The sequence below is a fragment of the Dendrobates tinctorius genome, unplaced genomic scaffold (assembly GCF_039654945.1).
Source record: "Dendrobates tinctorius isolate UK_male_01 unplaced genomic scaffold, ASM3965494v1 ptg000034l, whole genome shotgun sequence".
NCBI lineage: Eukaryota > Metazoa > Chordata > Amphibia > Anura > Dendrobatidae > Dendrobates > Dendrobates tinctorius.
Genome location: NW_027361702.1, coordinates 9046125 through 9064438, shown reverse-complemented (window position 1 = coordinate 9064438; position 18314 = coordinate 9046125). Strand labels below are relative to the sequence as shown.

General features: G+C 49.1%; 1 protein-coding gene across 1 annotated transcript in view; it reads right to left on the bottom strand.

Moving 5' to 3' along the window:
- The window catches only part of BTK (Bruton tyrosine kinase), a 289004-nt gene that overhangs the window by 97110 nt on the left and 173580 nt on the right, over positions 1-18314 (bottom strand). The window lies entirely within an intron of this gene.

The window sequence follows — 18314 nt, the reverse complement described above, 5'->3', positions numbered from 1 at the left end:
AGAGAATTCTCCTCATACTTTAATATAATATAGTTGACACCATAACGTTTTGGGTTGAAAAACTGCTTCAACCCTTCTCCCAGCATGTTTACAGCATTACGCTCTAGTGCAGTTATCCTCATACTATGAGGCTGGCTAGTTATTCTTGAGGTTGGCTAATTGTTGATGAGGCTGGCTAGTTCTTGGTGAGGCTGTTTAGTTGCCAGTGAGACTGACTAGTTTTCAGTGAGGCTGGCTAGTTATCGGTGAGGCTGGTTAGTTGCCAGCGAGACTGGCTAGTGATCTGTGAGGCTGGTTAGTGGTCAGTGAGGCTGGCTAGTGATTGTGAAGCTTGCTAGAGGTCGGTGAGGCTGTGTAGTGGTCGTGAGGCTAGCTAGTGATCGTGAGGCTTGCTAGAGGTCAGTGAGGCTCTGTAGTGTTCATGAGGCTAGCTAGTGGTTGATGAGGCTTGGTAGTGGTCGTGAGGCTGGGTAGTGGTTGGTGAATCTGGCTAGTTGTCGCTGAGGCTGACTAGTTGTCGGTGAGGTTGGTTAGTTGTCGGTGGGGCCGGCTAATGGTCCATGAGGCTGGCTAATGGTCGTGAGGCTAGCTAGTGGTCCGTGAGGCTGGGTATTGGTCGTGAGGCTAGCTAGTGGTCGGTGAGCCTTGCAAGTTGTCGGTGAGGCTGGCTAGTGGTTGATGAGGCTAATTAGTTGTCGTTAAGGCTGGTTAGTTGTCAGTGAGGCTGGCTAGCTGTCAGTGAGGCTGGCTAGCTGTCGGTGAGGCTGGCTAGTTGTTGGGGAGGCTGGCTAGTGGTCGGTGAGTCAAGCTAGTTGTTGAGGCTGGCTAGTTGTCAGTGAGCTGCCATAGGAAACCGTTTCCATATCAGTTATTATATGCCGCATTGTCCTTTCTATGGATGCAGTAACTGACTATTCAGGTCCTTCTTTTAATCTTATACTGAGTTCAGGAAGCAAACAAAAAGGAAAAATGAGAGACATTTTTAGTTTGAATACAGACTTACACTAAAAGTGAGGCCCAGACATCACCTTGGTCTGACTAGTGATTTGCGTATATTATAAGTCCAGTTATGCCCCAGTAGAGTAGGTATGAGAGTCCCTGTTCTAGTGCACACAGTGTCTAATATTTAGGCCTGTTACAGAGTAATTTAGCAAATTACAAGGGATCTGCAAATAAACCATGGTAAAAGCATGAGTTTCACATGACCCAGCTTAGGGGAAGGAATTTTTTTCCCTATGGAGAAAATTGGCTTCTACTCTGTGGGTTTTTTGCCTTCCCCAAGATCAACAATGCAGAACAGCTGCACTAAAAATAGGCTGAACTAGATGGACATAAGGTCTTCCTTCAGCCTTCAAAACTATGCTACTATGTTACTTGTGCAAACCACTTTAGGTGTGTATGTACACTCCATTTTACATTTACTCATATAGCCTGAGTTAAACCACTGTAAAAAATTGCAATATGACCATTGTTAGCGTGGGTGGTCAGGAGCGGGAGCTCCGAGAGTGGACCCTCTGGACCGTGGCACCGAGGGACCCCGGGCGAGCTGCCAGGTGGAACCGACCCCTATACAGGGACCGTTAGGAGCAGGCCCAGGGGTTCGAGTACCACGGTAGCCGGTACCGAGAGGGGCGGCTCAGGATGGACCGGAGTAAGACTGAGACTGGAGTAGGACGGCAGGAGCACTGAAGACAGGACTGGAGTAGGACGGCAGGAACACTGAAGGCAGGACTGGAGTAGGATGGCAGGAACACTGAAGGCAGGACTGGAGTAGGACGGCAGGAACACAAGGCAGGACTGGAGTAGGACGGCAGGAACACTGAAGGCAGGACTGGAGTAGGACGGCAGGAACACAAGGCAGGACTGGAGTAGGACGACAGGAACACTGAAGGCAGGACTGGAGTAGGTAACCAGGAACACGGGTAGCAGGACTGAGAAGCTGCTGTGAGGAGCAGCCGAGACAGGAACTGAAGGAGCAGAGAGTGCACGATGGAGCGAGGCCAGAGTGTCAGGAAACACAACGATCAGGCGCCTCCCTCAGGGGGAAGCGGCCTGATATGGCCCCGTCTGGTCAGCCATTGGTCCAAAGGTGCTTCCGGGTCAGGGCACAGCCGGAGCATAAGAAGCAGGAAGGAGGCGCGGCCGCGGCCTATGGCGCATGCGCATAGCATGCAGGGAAGGCATCGGTCGCGGGCCTGTCTCAGGTGACCGCCGCGGCCGTCGGGTGGAGAGAGGCTGCGGCGTGGGAGCGGAGGGCGACTGCGGCGTGGGAGCGGAGGCCGGGTGAGTATGGCGGAGCGGTGTAACAGTACCCCCTCCCCTAAGCCGCCCCCCCCGGAGATTAACAAGAAACCTCTTGAGGATACGGGGAGCATTAATATTCTCCCGAGGCTCCCAGGATCTCTCCTCAGGACCAAAGCCCTTCCAATCAACGAGAAAGAAAGTCCTACCTCTAACCCTTTTCACAGCGAGGATGTCCTGCACTTCAAAAACGTTGTCGGCACCCACCGGCTGAGGACCAAGATCAAGCGAGGAATGGAAACGATTCAGCACCACAGGCTTCAGGAGAGAGACGTGAAAGGTGTTCGGGATCCGGAGCGAAGCAGGCAAGCTCAATTTGTAGGCAACTTCGTTAATACGTCCCAGAATTTCAAACGGACCGATGTAGCGTGGACCCAACTTGTAGGAGGGCAGTTTTAGTCGGACGAATTTGGAGGAGAGCCAGACCTTGTCGCCAACACGATACGGAGGAGAATCCAACCTCTTTTTGTCTGCATAGTTCTTCATCTGATCAGCGGATCTCTTGAGTGATGTGTTGGTCTCAGCCCAAATCTTAGAAAATTCCGAGGACAAGGCATTGGCCGCGGGTACCTCAGAGGCAGGGGTTATCGGAAGAGGGACACCAGGATGTCTGCCAAAAACAATGAAAAACGGAGACTTGGCCGAAGACTCACCAGCATGGTTGTTATAAGCGAACTCTGCCCAGGGGAGTAAGTTGACCCAATCGTTCTGGTGGGCGTTAGAGAAGTGGCGTAAGTATCCCGTAAGCGTCTGGTTGGTACGCTCTACTTGTCCGTTGGACTGTGGATGGTAGGCCGAGGAGAAGTCGAGGGAAACGTTCATAAGCTTACAAAGCGAACGCCAGAACTTGGAGGTAAACTGAACCCCTCGGTCAGACACAATGCGTCGAGGTAGTACATGAAGCCTGAAGACTTGATGAATGAAGATCTCGGCCAGCTCTGGCGCTGAGGGAAGACCGGGCAGAGGGATGAAGTGAGCCATCTTGGAAAAACGATCCACCACCACCAGAATGACTGAGCAGCCCGCAGAGCAGGGTAGGTCGGTGATGAAATCCATGGCGATGTTCTCCCAAGGAACCGTAGGGACAGGCAACGGAAGCAACAAGCCAGACGGAGATCTCCGTGGCACCTTGTTCTTTGCACAGGATGGACAAGAAGCCACAAAGTCGAGTACATCTTGGCGAAGTGAGGGCCACCAGTAGTGACGTTTGATAAGGTCAAGGGTCTTCTTAGTTCCGGCATGGCCGGCCAGTTTGGAGGAGTGCCCCCATAGAAGAACCTTTTGCTTGAGATTCTCTGGCACAAGCGTCTTGCCAGGCGGAGGAGTAAGCCAGTTCACTGGAGCCACGGTGATGATCCTAGTGGGATCAATGATATGTGACGGTTCCTCCGTGGATTCGTGTTGTTGGAAGACCCTGGACAGGGCGTCGGCTTTGGAATTCTTGTTGCCGGGACGGAATCGGAGCTCGAAATCAAATCGGGCAAAAAATAAAGACCATCTGGCCTGGCGAGGGTTTAGTCTCTGGGCAGACTGGAGATAGGCCAGATTCTTGTGGTCCGAGAAGATGACAAAAGGATGGACAGCTCCTTCCAGGAGGTGGCGCCATTCCTCCAAGGCCAACTTGATGGCCAAAAGTTCCCGGTCACCGATCGAGTAGTTACACTCGGATGGAGAAAAGGCCTTCGAGAAGAAGCCACAAGGGTGCAGGCGACCGGAGGCGGTTCTCTGGGACAGCACCGCCCCGGCACCAGTCGAGGAAGCGTCCACCTCGAGTACAAAAGGTTGATCGCTCTCAGGGCGATGCAGGACCGGAGCCGTGGAGAAAGCCCGTTTTAGGGACAGAAAGGCCTCCTCTGCCTCAGGAGACCAATCCTTGGAAGTAGACCCTTTACGGGTGAGCACAGAAATGGGTCTTGTGATCGCGGAGAAGTGGGAGACAAATTGCCGGTAATAGTTGGCGAACCCGAGGAATCGTTGTATCGCCTTTAATCCGACGGGGCGAGGCCATTTGAGGATGGCAGACAACTTCTCGGGATCCATCCTTAGACCAGCGTCGGAGATAATGTATCCCAGAAATGGCAGAGAGGTCTGTTCGAAGAGACATTTCTCGATCTTTGCATACAGACGGTTCTCCCGAAGACGCTGAAGCACCAGGCGGACACTCTTTCTGTGGGACGAGAGGTCCGGCGAGAAGACGAGGATGTCGTCTAAGTACACGACCACACAGGAGTACAAGAGATCCCGGAAGATCTCGTTGACGAACTCTTGAAAGACTGCAGGAGCATTGCAAAGACCGAAGGGCATGACCAGGTACTCGTAATGGCCATCTCGAGTGTTGAAAGCGGTCTTCCACTCGTCACCTGCACGGATACGGACCAGATTGTAGGCTCCTCTGAGGTCCAGCTTGGTAAAGACCCGAGCCCCTCTGAGACGGTCAAACAGTTCCGGAATGAGTGGAAGAGGGTACCTGTTCTTGATGGTAATCTCATTCAAGCCCCTATAGTCAATGCATGGTCGTAGAGTCCCGTCCTTCTTTTTGACGAAGAAGAACCCGGCTCCCGCGGGCGAAGAGGATTTCCGCATAAAGCCTTTGGCGAGGTTCTCTCGGACGTACTCGGACATGGCGGTGGTCTCCGCGGGAGACAGAGGGTAGATTCTGCCCCTTGGGGGGGTTGAAGCAGAAACAAGTTCAATTGGGCAGTCAAACGGCCGGTGTGGAGGGAGGACCTCCGCTTCCTTCTTATCAAAAACATCGGCGTAGGAGCTGTAAGCTCGAGGAAGACCCGGGAGGTCTGGAGGTGACCGTGGAGCGGCCGCCAGGCGGACAGGAGTCAGACAGCGAGCTTGGCACGGGTGCCCTCAGCGGAGTATCTCCCCAGAAGACCAGTCGAGAACAGGCTGATGAGTTCTTAACCATGGAAGACCAAGTAGAATGGCGTGAGAGAGCTTAGGTAAAACGTAAAAGGCTATCTTCTCTCGATGTAAGGCTCCGATTTGCAATTCCACCTCTTCAGTGACCAAGGTGACGGTCACCTGTAGCGGTTTGCCATCCACGGTGGCAATCTGAATTGGGTTAGATAGAGTGACTACAGGAATTTGGTATTTGTCTACCTCTTCCGGCCGAATGAAGTTACCCGCTGAGCCCGAATCCACGTAGGCCACCTCGGAACCACGCCTCCCTCCTGAAACCAAAAGCACAGAAATCGTAAGGGGTTGAGAGGAATCATCATCATCACCTAGGAAGGCCTCTCTTACCTGACCTAGGTGGAGTCGTTTCCCTGTCTCTTAGGACAGGTGCGGATATAGTGTGACGAATGACCGCAATAGAGGCACAGACCTTGTGCCCGTCTCTCTCTCTGACGTAACTCGGCCAACCTGAGATGATCTATCTGCATGGGCTCACCCGAAGAAAGGGAAGAAGATCCGACTGAACGTGAGCTGGCCGACTGAGTGAAAGGAGAAACTGACCTGGAGGAGCGCCTGTCTCTCACTGACTCCCGAGCGCGCTCCAGGAAGCGCAGGTCAATGCGGGTAGCCAGCGAGATAAGGTCCTCTAAGGTGGACGGGGTATCTCGACCAGCGAGTTCATCCTTTATTTTACTAGAAAGACCGCGCCAGAATGCCCCCACCAAAGCTGCGTTATTCCAGCCGAGCTCAGAGGAAATAGTGCGAAAGCGAATAGCGTACTGTGCGACCGTGAGAGAGCCCTGGTGTAAGTTAAAGAGTGACTCAGTGAGAGAGGCTAACCGGCCCGGCTCATCGAAAACCTTACGAAAAGTATCCAGGAAAACCGGGAGACTCGAAACGACCGGGTCGTCACGTTCCCAGAGCGGGTTTACCCAAGAAAGGGCCTCTCCCTCCAGATGGGACATGATGAAGGCCACTTTGGCCCGGTCCGAGGGATATTGCTGCGGCAGCCATTCAAAGTGGAGACTACACTGATTTAAGAACCCCCTACAGAGCTTGGGATCCCCGGTGAAACGAGGCGGCTTGGCGAGGCGGGGAGTCGGAGGAGCAGCAGACGCAGGGGGAGGAGTCGGCACTGCAGCGGCAGCCTGGAGGGCCGACAAGCGACTATCAAAGGAGGCCATGTAGGACAAAATGTGGGTTTGAGTATCTTGCTGCTGACCCAGCTCCTGTTGGAGACTGGCCAGCTGAGTGGCATTTCCAGGATCGGCCACCTGTAAGGCCGACAAACAGGTGTCCATCGACTTCATGATTGACATAATGCGCCCCTGATTCTCCCGTAGGAATAGCAACTCTTTCTGGGTAGCAGCCGTAGTACCGGCGGAGTCCATGGCCTGATCGTACTGTTAGCGTGGGTGGTCAGGAGCGGGAGCTCCGATAGTGGACCCTCTGGACCGTGGCACCGAGGGACCCCGGGCGAGCTGCCAGGTGGAACCGACCCCTATACAGGGACCGTTAGGAGCAGGCCCAGGGGTTCGAGTACCACGGTAGCCGGTACCGAGAGGGGCGGCTCAGGATGGACCGGAGTAAGACTGAGACTGGAGTAGGACGGCAGGAGCACTGAAGGCAGGACTGGAGTCGGACGGCAGGAACACTGAAGGCAGGACTGGAGTCGGACGGCAGGAACACTGAAGGCAGGACTGGAGTAGGACGGCAGGAACACAAGGCAGGACTGGAGTAGGACGGCAGGAACACTGAAGGCAGGACTGGAGTAGGACGGCAGGAACACAAGGCAGGACTGGAGTAGGACGACAGGAACACTGAAGGCAGGACTGGAGTAGGTAACCAGGAACACGGGTAGCAGGACTGAGAAGCTGCTGTGAGGAGCAGCCGAGACAGGAACTGCAGGAGCAGAGAGTGCACGATGGAGCGAGGCCAGAGTGTCAGGAAACACAACGATCAGGCGCCTCCCTCAGGGGGAAGCGGCCTGATATGGCCCCGTCTGGTCAGCCATTGGTCCAAAGGTGCTTCCGGGTCAGGGCACAGCCGGAGCATAAGAAGCAGGAAGGAGGCGCGGCCGCGGCCTATGGCGCATGCGCATAGCATGCAGGGAAGGCATCGGTCGCGGGCCTGTCTCAGGTGACCGCCGCGGCCGTCGGGTGGAGAGAGGCTGCGGCGTGGGAGCGGAGGGCGACTGCGGCGTGGGAGCGGAGGCCGGGTGAGTATGGCGGAGCGGTGTAACAACCATACTGTCACACCCGCCGGTAGAGCACATGGTCCATATGCCATGGTGTTGGGCTTGACTAAGCAGTTACCTGGTGTTCACTTGAGCTCCTGATGGTGGGTCAGGCTTGAGCTGCAGGTAGCCGCCAGGTAGCACTCCTAGGCAGTCCGCGGTACTGCAGCTGGCCATCGCATGGATGGACAGGGACATGGGAGTGGAGTCACAAACAGGAAGAATTTGGAGACTGACAGACAGAACGGGCAACATGGACTTTGGGGAACGGTTCAGGTACCGACTCGGCTACAAGGCCACGTATAAACTACACAGGACTACAGGGACAGTACAAGATTTGGAAATAACTATATTACACTAAGGAAGAGGGACCTGGCAACATACAATTGCACACACTATCACTAGCAAACTATAAGGGTTGCTCAGCCACCTCTCTACTGGGTAAGGGGCATTTTATACAAGATGCCTCCCAGCTATAGGCATGCAGCTGGAAGCCCATACGGTATGCACAAGAGAGGAAGTGCAAGGATGCTGCCTCGGTTGGGACACTTCGTATGTTGGCGTTCCAGCATGGAGAGAGCAGCACAACCATGCGGGGTAGCCGGCAATGGCTGTTGCAAACACTGTGTTGATATGGAGACGAATTGGCGCAATGCAAAGTGTGGCAGAACTGAACTGGAAAGTGTCCATAGTAGAAACATGGCCGTACACACACACACCAAATCGAGACCCTGAATTCCTGTAGCGTGCTGGGCCATGGAAGATGAGTACCTCGCCCATGGCTACCACCCTGAGCCACATTACATTTGGCATAATTGGCAGGGTTATTTTTGTGGGGAGAAGATCTGTGGCGCTGACGAGAGGGTGCCTGAAGTTAAACCTGCTCAAGATGGTGGCCAGAAGCATGGACTCTAAGATGGCAACGGCTTGTGACCTGAGAAGAAGAAGGACTGCCTATTGTGGGAGTGGATGGCGCTCCAGAAAGCAAAAATGTTCCCAGCTGACTAGAGTGTCAGCTCAGAAGAGGGTATGCCCTGCAGCCAAGATCAGGCCCAAGATGGAAGGTGCATGCTGAATGACAACCCATTGGGTAGTGAAAGGCGAGTGGAGGAGCAATGGTCAAAGGAGGAGTCACTGAGAATGAGGCATGAGGAAGAAGGACGTCTCCTGGAAGGGATGGGTCAGACGAAAGAGGACTCCGTGGAAAGAAGGTCGGTGCCATTAGTCTGCTGGAAGTCAGAGAAGAAGCGGCACTATTTGGTTAGGAAGAAATATCCCAAGAGAAATATGATGGATCGTCTGACAGAATGTGGAAATGAGAGATGAAAACAGATGCAGAGAACAGTATGCAGTGTACGGGTACTGGCATAGACTTTGAGCCTTCTGCCTGCCCCTGGGGTCTCATTACTACGGTCAAGTTGTTCTGAAAATCACCAGCTGTTATGGTTCAGCCTGAAGCGACATACTCAGTGTTCACTACTCGGAGAATTGAAGAATCCGTGACCAAAACAAAGTGCCAAGCAGAGCCTACTGTATGCAGTTCACAAGGCCTAATATCACAAAGGACCAGGCTTCCACTCCATCCATTCAGGCAAGCGATTATCACACTGTGCCTGGTTAGCAATGTAAAGAAGTTGCGGTAAGTTTCTTAGAAGAAATGAGCAGTGGTTGTAATGACTCAATGGTCTTGATCTGGTGACCTCTGGCTGTGTGGTTGGTTTCCCTCTGTGTTGGACCACAGCTTGTGTTGTCTCTGTCCCACTGCTGATAATGCTCTTGTCTTTGTTTTGCTTTTCTTTACTGTTTTGCTTCTCTGCATGTGTTTTCACTTCCTCCATGCTTTGTCCTCTCAAATATTGGTAGAGGCTATTCATACTCTCCTGGCACAGGCAGTCTTTGCTGGCTATATTCCAAGTTAGATGGAAGTTTGGAGTCGCAGCTACCTAGTCAAGGAATATCTTGCAGAGGTTTTCTCTATTGCTGATCCTGTGGTTTGTTTGCATGTTCCCCTTCTCAGCAATCTATCTATTTTGTTACATTTAGGCTATGTACCGACGTTGCAGAAATGCTGCGGAAATTATATCAAATTATATTTCCGCAACTCCCGCGGTGGGTAAAACGCATGCGAATTCACATGCGTTTTCCCGCGAAAAACAAGCGTTTTGCAAGCGTTTTTCGCTTGCGGAATGCTTGCGCATTCCAAGCGATTTCAAGCATCGCTTGGAAAGCTGATTGACAGGTTGGTCACACTCGTCAAGCATAGTGCTTGACAAGTGTGACCAACTTTTTACTATTGATGCTGCCTATGCATCATTCGCGCAAAGCATTACTGGGACCGGAAGATGCCGGGAGTGTGGTGAGAAGCAGGAAGGACTCCGGAGGCCGCCGGAGGGTGAGTATATCACTATTTTTTTTATTTTATTTCTATTTTTTACAGGTATATGGTACCCAGAGCCTGGAGGAGAATCTCCTCTCCTCCAGACTCTGGGTACCATCCGCACATGATCGGCTTACTTTGCGCATGGTGGGCATAGCCACATGCGGAAAGTAAGCGGAACAATGCTTTCCTATGTGTGCGGAATCACCGCGATTCCGCACAAAGATTGAGTCTGCTGCGTATCTTTCCGCGATGCGATTCCGCCATGGAAAAATACGCAGCATTAGCACAGCATGTGCAGAATGCCATAGGATTGCATGGGATGCTTCTTTTTGCGTTTTTGCTGCAAAATCGCGAGTTAAAAAACTCCGCGAAAACGAAAAAAAAAAACCGCTATGTGTGCACACAGCCTTAGGATCTATGTGTTTACACATATGCCAAAGGTCTTTTTTGGTTCCTTTCTTTTTCTTCCATCTTCATGTATGACTTTGTGAGCACGTCCTTAGCCATGCGCCTCACCCATTGTCTATGTGTACTACGTTCTGTTGTTGTTTTGGGTTACACTCTATGTATAGCTAAGGGTGCAGTTAAGGTCACTCAGGGTCAGCTGATGTTGAGTGAGGGTGCCATTGCGTAATTCTATGGTGCCAGCCTCCGGGGTCAGGCAGTGACAAATTAGGGTCAAGTTAGGGATTTATCTAGTCTGCAAAAGAACCTGTGGTGTGCAGGTTTAACATCTTCTGTTATGATGAGTCACCGACGGAGGAAAAAACAAAATACTAGCTAAGTCCAGAAAAACCAGAGAGGTTGGCAGCTATCGGATTGCAGACCCCTGAACCTATCCACAACAACTAGCAGTAGCCGTGGGGGGTTCCTACGGTGCCCTAGACCCCTCGATCACAGCCGGAGAACTACATAGCCTAAAGATAGAAAGGGGAAAAACTAAACTGCCCCAGAGCAGACCCCAAAGCAATAGGCAGCCCCCAACATATAATGACGGTGAAGCAAGATGAAAACACTAACACAGATAGAAAGATAGGTTGAGCAAATGATGGGGCCCAAGCTAACTAAATAGGACAGGATAGGAAAGCTGCTGTCTGCCATCCGCAAAGACCCTATCCAAAATGAGCCAACCGACTGATAGGAAAAACAGGCCCTGAAGTCGCTAGGCTTCAAAAGACTATATCAGCACTCAGGTATATTCTGAAGACTGAGCAAAAGATCAACAGATCAGAGACGAAAATGGAATTCAGCTCACCCCCGGCCGGGGATGGCAGAACTCCCAAAAAAAAACAAGGCAAAACAAAAACAGAGCTGAAGAGTACAAAGCAGAGCAGAAAAACGTAGCGTTGAGACGCAGGAATCAGACTGGTCTCCAAGAATCCAGCAGGATCACCAGCATGGCAGAAGGGCATCGGCTGCCTTATATCCAGTCCTCAATTCCAGCCACCCAGTCATCATCTAGCTGCCCAGGTGTTTGGTAATCAGCCTCACTACCTTCTTTCACCAGAGGAGGGAGTTCATCAGACCTCAATGGTGAAGGGAAAAATGAACTCACAACAGTACCTCCCCCTTGAGGAGGGGTCACCGAACCCTCATCCATGCCACCAGGGCGATCCGGGTGAGCCCGATGAAAGGCACGAACCAATCTCTCAGCATGAATATCAGAGGCAGAGACCCAGGAATTATCCTCCTGACCATAACCCTTCCACTTAACCAAATACTGGAGTCTCCGTCTAGCCAGACAGGAATCCAGTATCTTCTCTACCTCATATTCCATGTTACCTTCAACCAATATAGGGTCAGGAGGTGCAACCACAGGAACTACTGGTTCAACAAACCTCTTCAACAAGGACTTATGAAACACATTCTGAATTTTAAATGTGACAGGAAGAGCCAACCGAAAAGAGACCAGATTAATAATCTCCAAAATCTTGTAAGGTCCAATAAATCTAGGCTTAAACTTAGGAGAATCCACCTTCATAGCGATATTTTTTGATGACAACCAAACCATATCACCCACCTTAACCCCTTCACCCCCAAGGGTGGTTTGCACGTTCATGACCGGGCCAATTTTTACAATTCTGACCACTGTACATTTATGAGGTCATAACTCTGGAACGCTTCCATGGATCCCGGTGATTCTGACAATGTTTTATCGTGACATATTGTACTTCATGTTAGTGGTAAAATTTCATTCAAATAACTTGCGTTTATTTGTGAGAAAAACGGAAATTTGGCGAAAATTTTGAAAATTTCACAATTTTCCAACTTTGAATTTTTATGCCCTTAAATCACAGAGATACGGCACACAAAAAACTTGATAACTAACATTTCCCACATGTTTACTTTACATCAGCACAATTTTGGAACCACAATTTTTTTTTGTTAGGAAGTTATAAGGGTTAAAAGTTGACCAGCGATTTCTCATTTTTACAACACCATTTTATTTTTAGGACCACATCACATTTGAAGCCACTTTGAGGGGTCTATATGATAGAAAATACCCAAAAGTGACACCATTCTAAAAACTGCACCCCTTAAAGTGCTCAAAACCACATTCAAGAAGTTTATTAACCCTTTAGGTGCGTCACAGGAATTTTTTTGAATATTTAAAAAAAAATGAACATCTAACTTTTTTTCATAAAAAAAATACTTCAGGTTCAATTTTTTTTATTTTACCAAGGGTAACAGGAGAAATTGGACTGCAAAAGTTATTGTGCAATTTGTCCTGAGTACGCAGATACCTGATATGTGGGGGGGAACCACTGTTTCGGTGCATGGCAGAGCTCAGAATGGAAGGAGCGCCGTTTGACTTTTTCAATGCAAAATTGGCTGGAATTCAGATTGGACGCCATGTCACGTTTGGAGAGTCTCTGATGTACCTAAACAGTGGAAACCCCCTACAAGTGACCCCATTTTGGAAACTAGACCCCCCAAGGAACTTATCTAGATATGTGGTGAGAACTTTGAACCCACAAGGGCTTTACAGAAGTTTATAACGTACAGCGGTACAATTAAAAAATCATATTTTTTCCACAAAAATGATCTTTTCATCCCAATTTTTATTTTCCCAAGGGTAACAGGACCGTAAAAGTTATTGTGCAATTTGTCCTGAGTACGCTGATACCCCACATGTAGGGGTAAACCACTATTTGGGCGCATGGCAGAGCTCGGAAGGGAAGCACCGCCATTTGACGTTTTTGGCTGGAATTGAGATCGGACACCATGTCGCGTTTGGAAAACTCCTGATGTACCAAAACAGTGGAAACCCCCCACAAATGACACCATTTTGGAAACTAGACCCCCTACGGAACTTATCTAAATGTGTGGTGAGCACTTTGACCCCCCAAGTGCTTCACAGAAGTTTATAATGCCCGGGCGTGAAAATAAAAAATTCGTATTTTTTCCACAAACATGATCTTTTAGTCACCATTTTTTTTATTTTCCCAAGGGTACCAGGAGAAATTGGACCCCAAAAGTTGTTGTCCAATTTGTCGTGAGTATGCTGATACCCCATATGTGGGAGAAAACTACTGTATGGGCACACGTCGGGGTTCGGAAGGGAAGTAGTGACGTTTTGGAATGCAGACTTTGATGGAATGGTCTGCGGGTGTCATGTTGCCTTTGGAGAGCCCCTAATGTACCTAAACAGTGGAAACCCCCCACAAATGACACCATTTTGTAAACTAGACCCCCCAAGGAACTTATCTAGATGTGTGGTGAGCACTTTGAACCCCCCAGTGCTTCACAGAAGTTTATAACGCCCGGGCGTGAAAATAAAAAATTCGTATTTTTCCACAAACATGATCTTTTAGTCACCATTTTTTTATTTTCCCAAGGGTACCGGGAGAAATTGGACCCCAAAAGTTGTTGTCCAATTTGTCCTGAGTATGCTGATACCCCATATGTGGGAGAAAACTACTGTATGGGCACACGTCGGTGCTCGGAAGGGAAGTAGTGACGTTTTGGAATGCAGACTTTGATGGAATGGTCTGCGGGTGTCATGTTGCCTTTGGAGAGCCCCTAATGTACCTAAACAGTGGAAACCCCCCACAAATGACTCCATTTTGTAAACTAGACCCCCCAAGGAACTTATCTAGATGTGTGGTGAGCACTTTGAACCCCCCAGTGCTTCACAGAAGTTTATAACGCCCGGGAGTGAAAATAAAAAATTCGTATTTTTTCCACAAACATGATCTTTTAGTCACCATTTTTTTATTTTCCCAAGGGTACCAGGAGAAATTGGACCCCAAAAGTTGTAGTCCAATTTGTCCTGAGTATGCTGATACCCCAAATGTGGGAGAAAACTACTGTATGGGCACACGTCGGGGCTCGGAAGGGAAGTAGTGACGTTTTGGAATGCAGACTTTGATGGAATGGTCTGCGGGTGTCATGTTGCCTTTGGAGAGCCCCTAATGTACCTAAACAGTGGAAACCCCCCACAAATGACCCCATTTTGAAAACTAGACCCAATAAGGAACTTATCTAGATGTGAGGTGAGCCCTATGAACCCCCAAGAGCTTCACAGAAGTTTATAATGCCAGGGCATGAAAATAAAAAAATATTATTTTTTCCAGAAACATGATCAATTAGTCTCCAATTTTTTCATTTTCCCAAGGGTAACAGGAGAAATTGGACCCCCAAAAGTTGTTGTCCAATTTGGCCTGAGTACGCTGACACCCCATATGTGGGAGAAAACTACTGTATGGACACACGTCGGGGCTCGGAAGGGAAGCAGTGACGTTTTGGAATGCAGACTTTGATGGAATGGTCTGCGGGTGTCATGTGCGTTTGGAGAGCCCCTGATGTACCTAAACTATTGAAACTCCCCACAAGTGACCCCATTTTGGACACTAGACCCCCCACGGAACTTATCTAGATGTGTGGTGAGCACTTTGAACCCCCAAGTGCTTCACAGAAGTTTATAACACTCGGACGTGAAAATAAAAAAATCATTTTTTTCCACAAAAATGATATTTTTGCCCCCAATTTTTTATTTTCCTAAGGGTAACAGGAGAAATTGGACCCCAAAAATTGTTTTGCAATTTGTCCTGAGTAGGTTGATACCCTACATGTGGGGTAAAACACTGTTTGGGCGCATGGCAGAGCTTGGAAGGGGAGGAGCAACATTTGACTTTTTCAACTCAGAATTGGCTGGAATTGAGATCAGACGCCATGTTGCATTTGGAGAGCCCCTGATGTGCCCAAACAGTGGAAACCCCCCAATTATAACTCCAACCCTAACCCCAACACACCCCTAACCCTAATCTGAGCCCTAACCCTAGCCCTAACCCTAGCCCTAACTCTAGCCCTAACCCTAACCCTAGCCCTAATGGGAAAATGGAGATAAATACTTTTTTTTTTAATTTTATTATTTTTCCCTAACTAAGGGGGTGATAACGGGGGGGTTGATTTACTATTTATGGCGGTTTTTATATTTGGCAGCTGTCGCACGCTAAAAGACGCTTTTTATTGTAAAAATAGTTTTTGCATCACCACATATTGAGAGCTATAATTTTTCCGTATTTTGACCCACCGAGTCATGTGAGGTCTTATTTTTTGCGGGACGAGTTGACGTTTTTATTGGTATCATTTTCGGGCACGTGACAATTTTTGATCGCTTTTTATTCCTATTTTTGGGACACAGAATGAACAAAAACCAGCGTTTCATGAATTTCTTTTGGGGGGGTGCGTTTACACCGTTCCGCGTGCGGTAAAATTGATAAAGCGGTTTTATTCTTCGGGTCAGTACGGTTACAGCGATACCTCATTTATGTCATTTTTTTATGTTTTTGTCGGTTTTATGCAATGAAAACTATTTTACATAAAAAATAATTGTTTTTGCATCGCTTTATTCTGTGAGCTATAACTTTTTTATTTTTTCGCTGATGATGCTGTGTGGCAGCTCGTTTTTTGCGGGACAAGATGACGTTTTCAGCGGTACCAGGGATATTTATATGCATCTTTTTGATCGCGCGTTATTACACTTTTTGTTTGGCGGTATGATAATAAATCATTATTTTTTGCTTCGTTTTTTATTTTTATTTTTTAAGGGGTTCGCTAAAGGGGTTAACTAATGAGACAGTTTTATAGGGCGGGTCATTACGGACGCGGCGATACCTAATATGTGTACTTTTATTGTTTGTTTTTTTTATTATTTCCAAAAAATGGATTTATTGGGGGAATATTTATTTATTTTTTCTAATTTATTTGGCGATTTTTTTTTAATTATTTTAACACTTTTTTTTATTTTTTTTTTTACTTTATTAAATAGTCCCAGGTGGGCCATCACTGTCCTGTGACAGATCGCTGATCTGTCACATCACAGATCACTGTGACAGATCAGCGATCTGACACAGGCACTGCAGAAGGCTTCCTCATGCCTGCGCTTTGCAGGCACTGAGGAAGCCAGCTTCCTCAGGCCCCCGAAGGCCCCCGTCGCCATCTTGGATCCGGGGGCCTGGAGGAAAGGAGTCCCCCGCAGCAGCGCTGCACATTGCGCTGCCGTGGGGGGCTCAGGGAAGCATGGAGGGAGCCCCCTCCCTGCCGATGCTTCCCTTTAACCCCCGGTACACCGCGATCATGTTTGATCGCGGTGTGCAAGGGGTTAACGTGTCGGGGGTGGTCCGTGACCGCCCCTGACACATTGTGCCGGGTGTCAGCTGTGATAATCAGCTGACACCCGGCCGCGATCAGCGGCGCTCACCACGTGGGCGCCGCTGATCGCGCTAGACGTACTATCCCGTCCATGGGCATAGGGGCCCGGGTCCCATGGACGGGATAGTACGTCTCATGTCAGGAAGAGGTTAAACTGGGGACCAACGGTCCTACGCCGGTTGGAAAACCGCTGGGCCTTTTCCTGGGAGAGAGACAACTTATCCACTACTTGGTCCCAGATCTGGTGCATTCTCTCCACCACAGTGTCAACACCTGGGCAGGCAGAAGGCTCCACTTGCCCTGAAGAAAATCGAGGGTGAAACCCAAAGTTACAAAAAAAAGTGTGACATCAAAGTGGCAGAACTAGCTCTATTATTTAAAGCAAATTCGGCCAAGGGCAAAAATGAAACCCAATCATCCTGATCGGCAGAAATAAAACATCTCAAATACGACTCCAAAGTCTGGTTTGTTCTCTCCGTCTGCCCATTGGTCTGAGGGTGAAACGCAGAGGAGAAGGACAACTGAATTCCCAGCTTGGAACAGAAAGTCCTCCAAAATCTAGACACAAACTGAACTCCTCTGTCAGATACAATGTTCTCAGGAATCCCGTGCAATCGAACCACCTGTTGCAAAAACAAGGGCACCAACTAAGAGGAAGATGGCAACTTAGGGAGTGGTACAAGATGGACCATCTTAGAGAATCTATCACAAATCACCCAAATAACAGTCATTCTCTGAGAGACAGGCATATCAGAGATAAAATCCATTGAAATATGGGTCCATGGCCTCCTGGGCACCGGCAAAGGCATCAACAAGCCACTAGAGCGAGAACAAGGTTTAGACCGGGAGCAAGTCCCACAGGACTGCACAAAATTCCTGACATCATGAGACAAGGCGGGCCACCAAAAAGACCGACTCACCAGATCTCTAGTACCAAAAATACCTGGATGACCAGCCAATGCAGAGCAATGAACTTCAGACATCACTCTCTTCCTCCACTGGTCAGGAACATACAACTTTCCACTGGGACAACGCTCAGGTTTGTCCTCCTGAAACTCTTCCAGAGCACGTCTCAAATCGGGCGAGATGGCAGAAAGAACTGCCCCCTCGCCTAAGATGGTAGCAGGCTTAGTCACAACAGGAGAATCAGCAAGGAAACTCCTAGAGAGGGCGTCTGCCTTGACATTCTTAGTGCCCGGAAGAAAAAAGACCACAAAATCAAAACGTGTGAAAAACAAGGCCCACCTAGCCTGTCTAGGATTCAAGCGTTTGGCAGACTCAAGGTAAATCAAATTCTTGTGGTCAGTAAGGACCACGAATTGATGTTTAGCTCCCTCCAACCAATGTCTCCACTCCTCAAATGCCCATTTCATGGCCAACAGTTCCCGATTCCCCACATCATAGTTACATTCGGATGGGGAGAACTTTCGGGAAAAGAAAGCACAGGGATTCATTTTAGATGTTACAGGAACTTTTTGGGACAAAACAGCTCCTGCACCAATCTCAGAAGCGTCCACCTCTACCTGAAACGGGAGTGAGACATCAGGTTGCCGCAAAACCGGAGCAGAAGTGAATCTTCGCTTCAGCCCCTGAAAGGAAGAAACAGCCTCCGGAGACCAATTCAGCACATCAGCACCCTTCCTAGTCAAATCTGTCAATGGCTTGGCAATACCAGAAAAATTTTGCTATAAATTTCCGATAAAAATTAGCAAAACCCAAAAACTTCTGGAGGGCCTTCAAAGAAGTGGGCTGAACCCAATCATAAATGGCCTGTACCTTGGCCGGGTCCATTTCAATAGTTGACGGAGACAAAATAAATCCCAAAAATGAAAT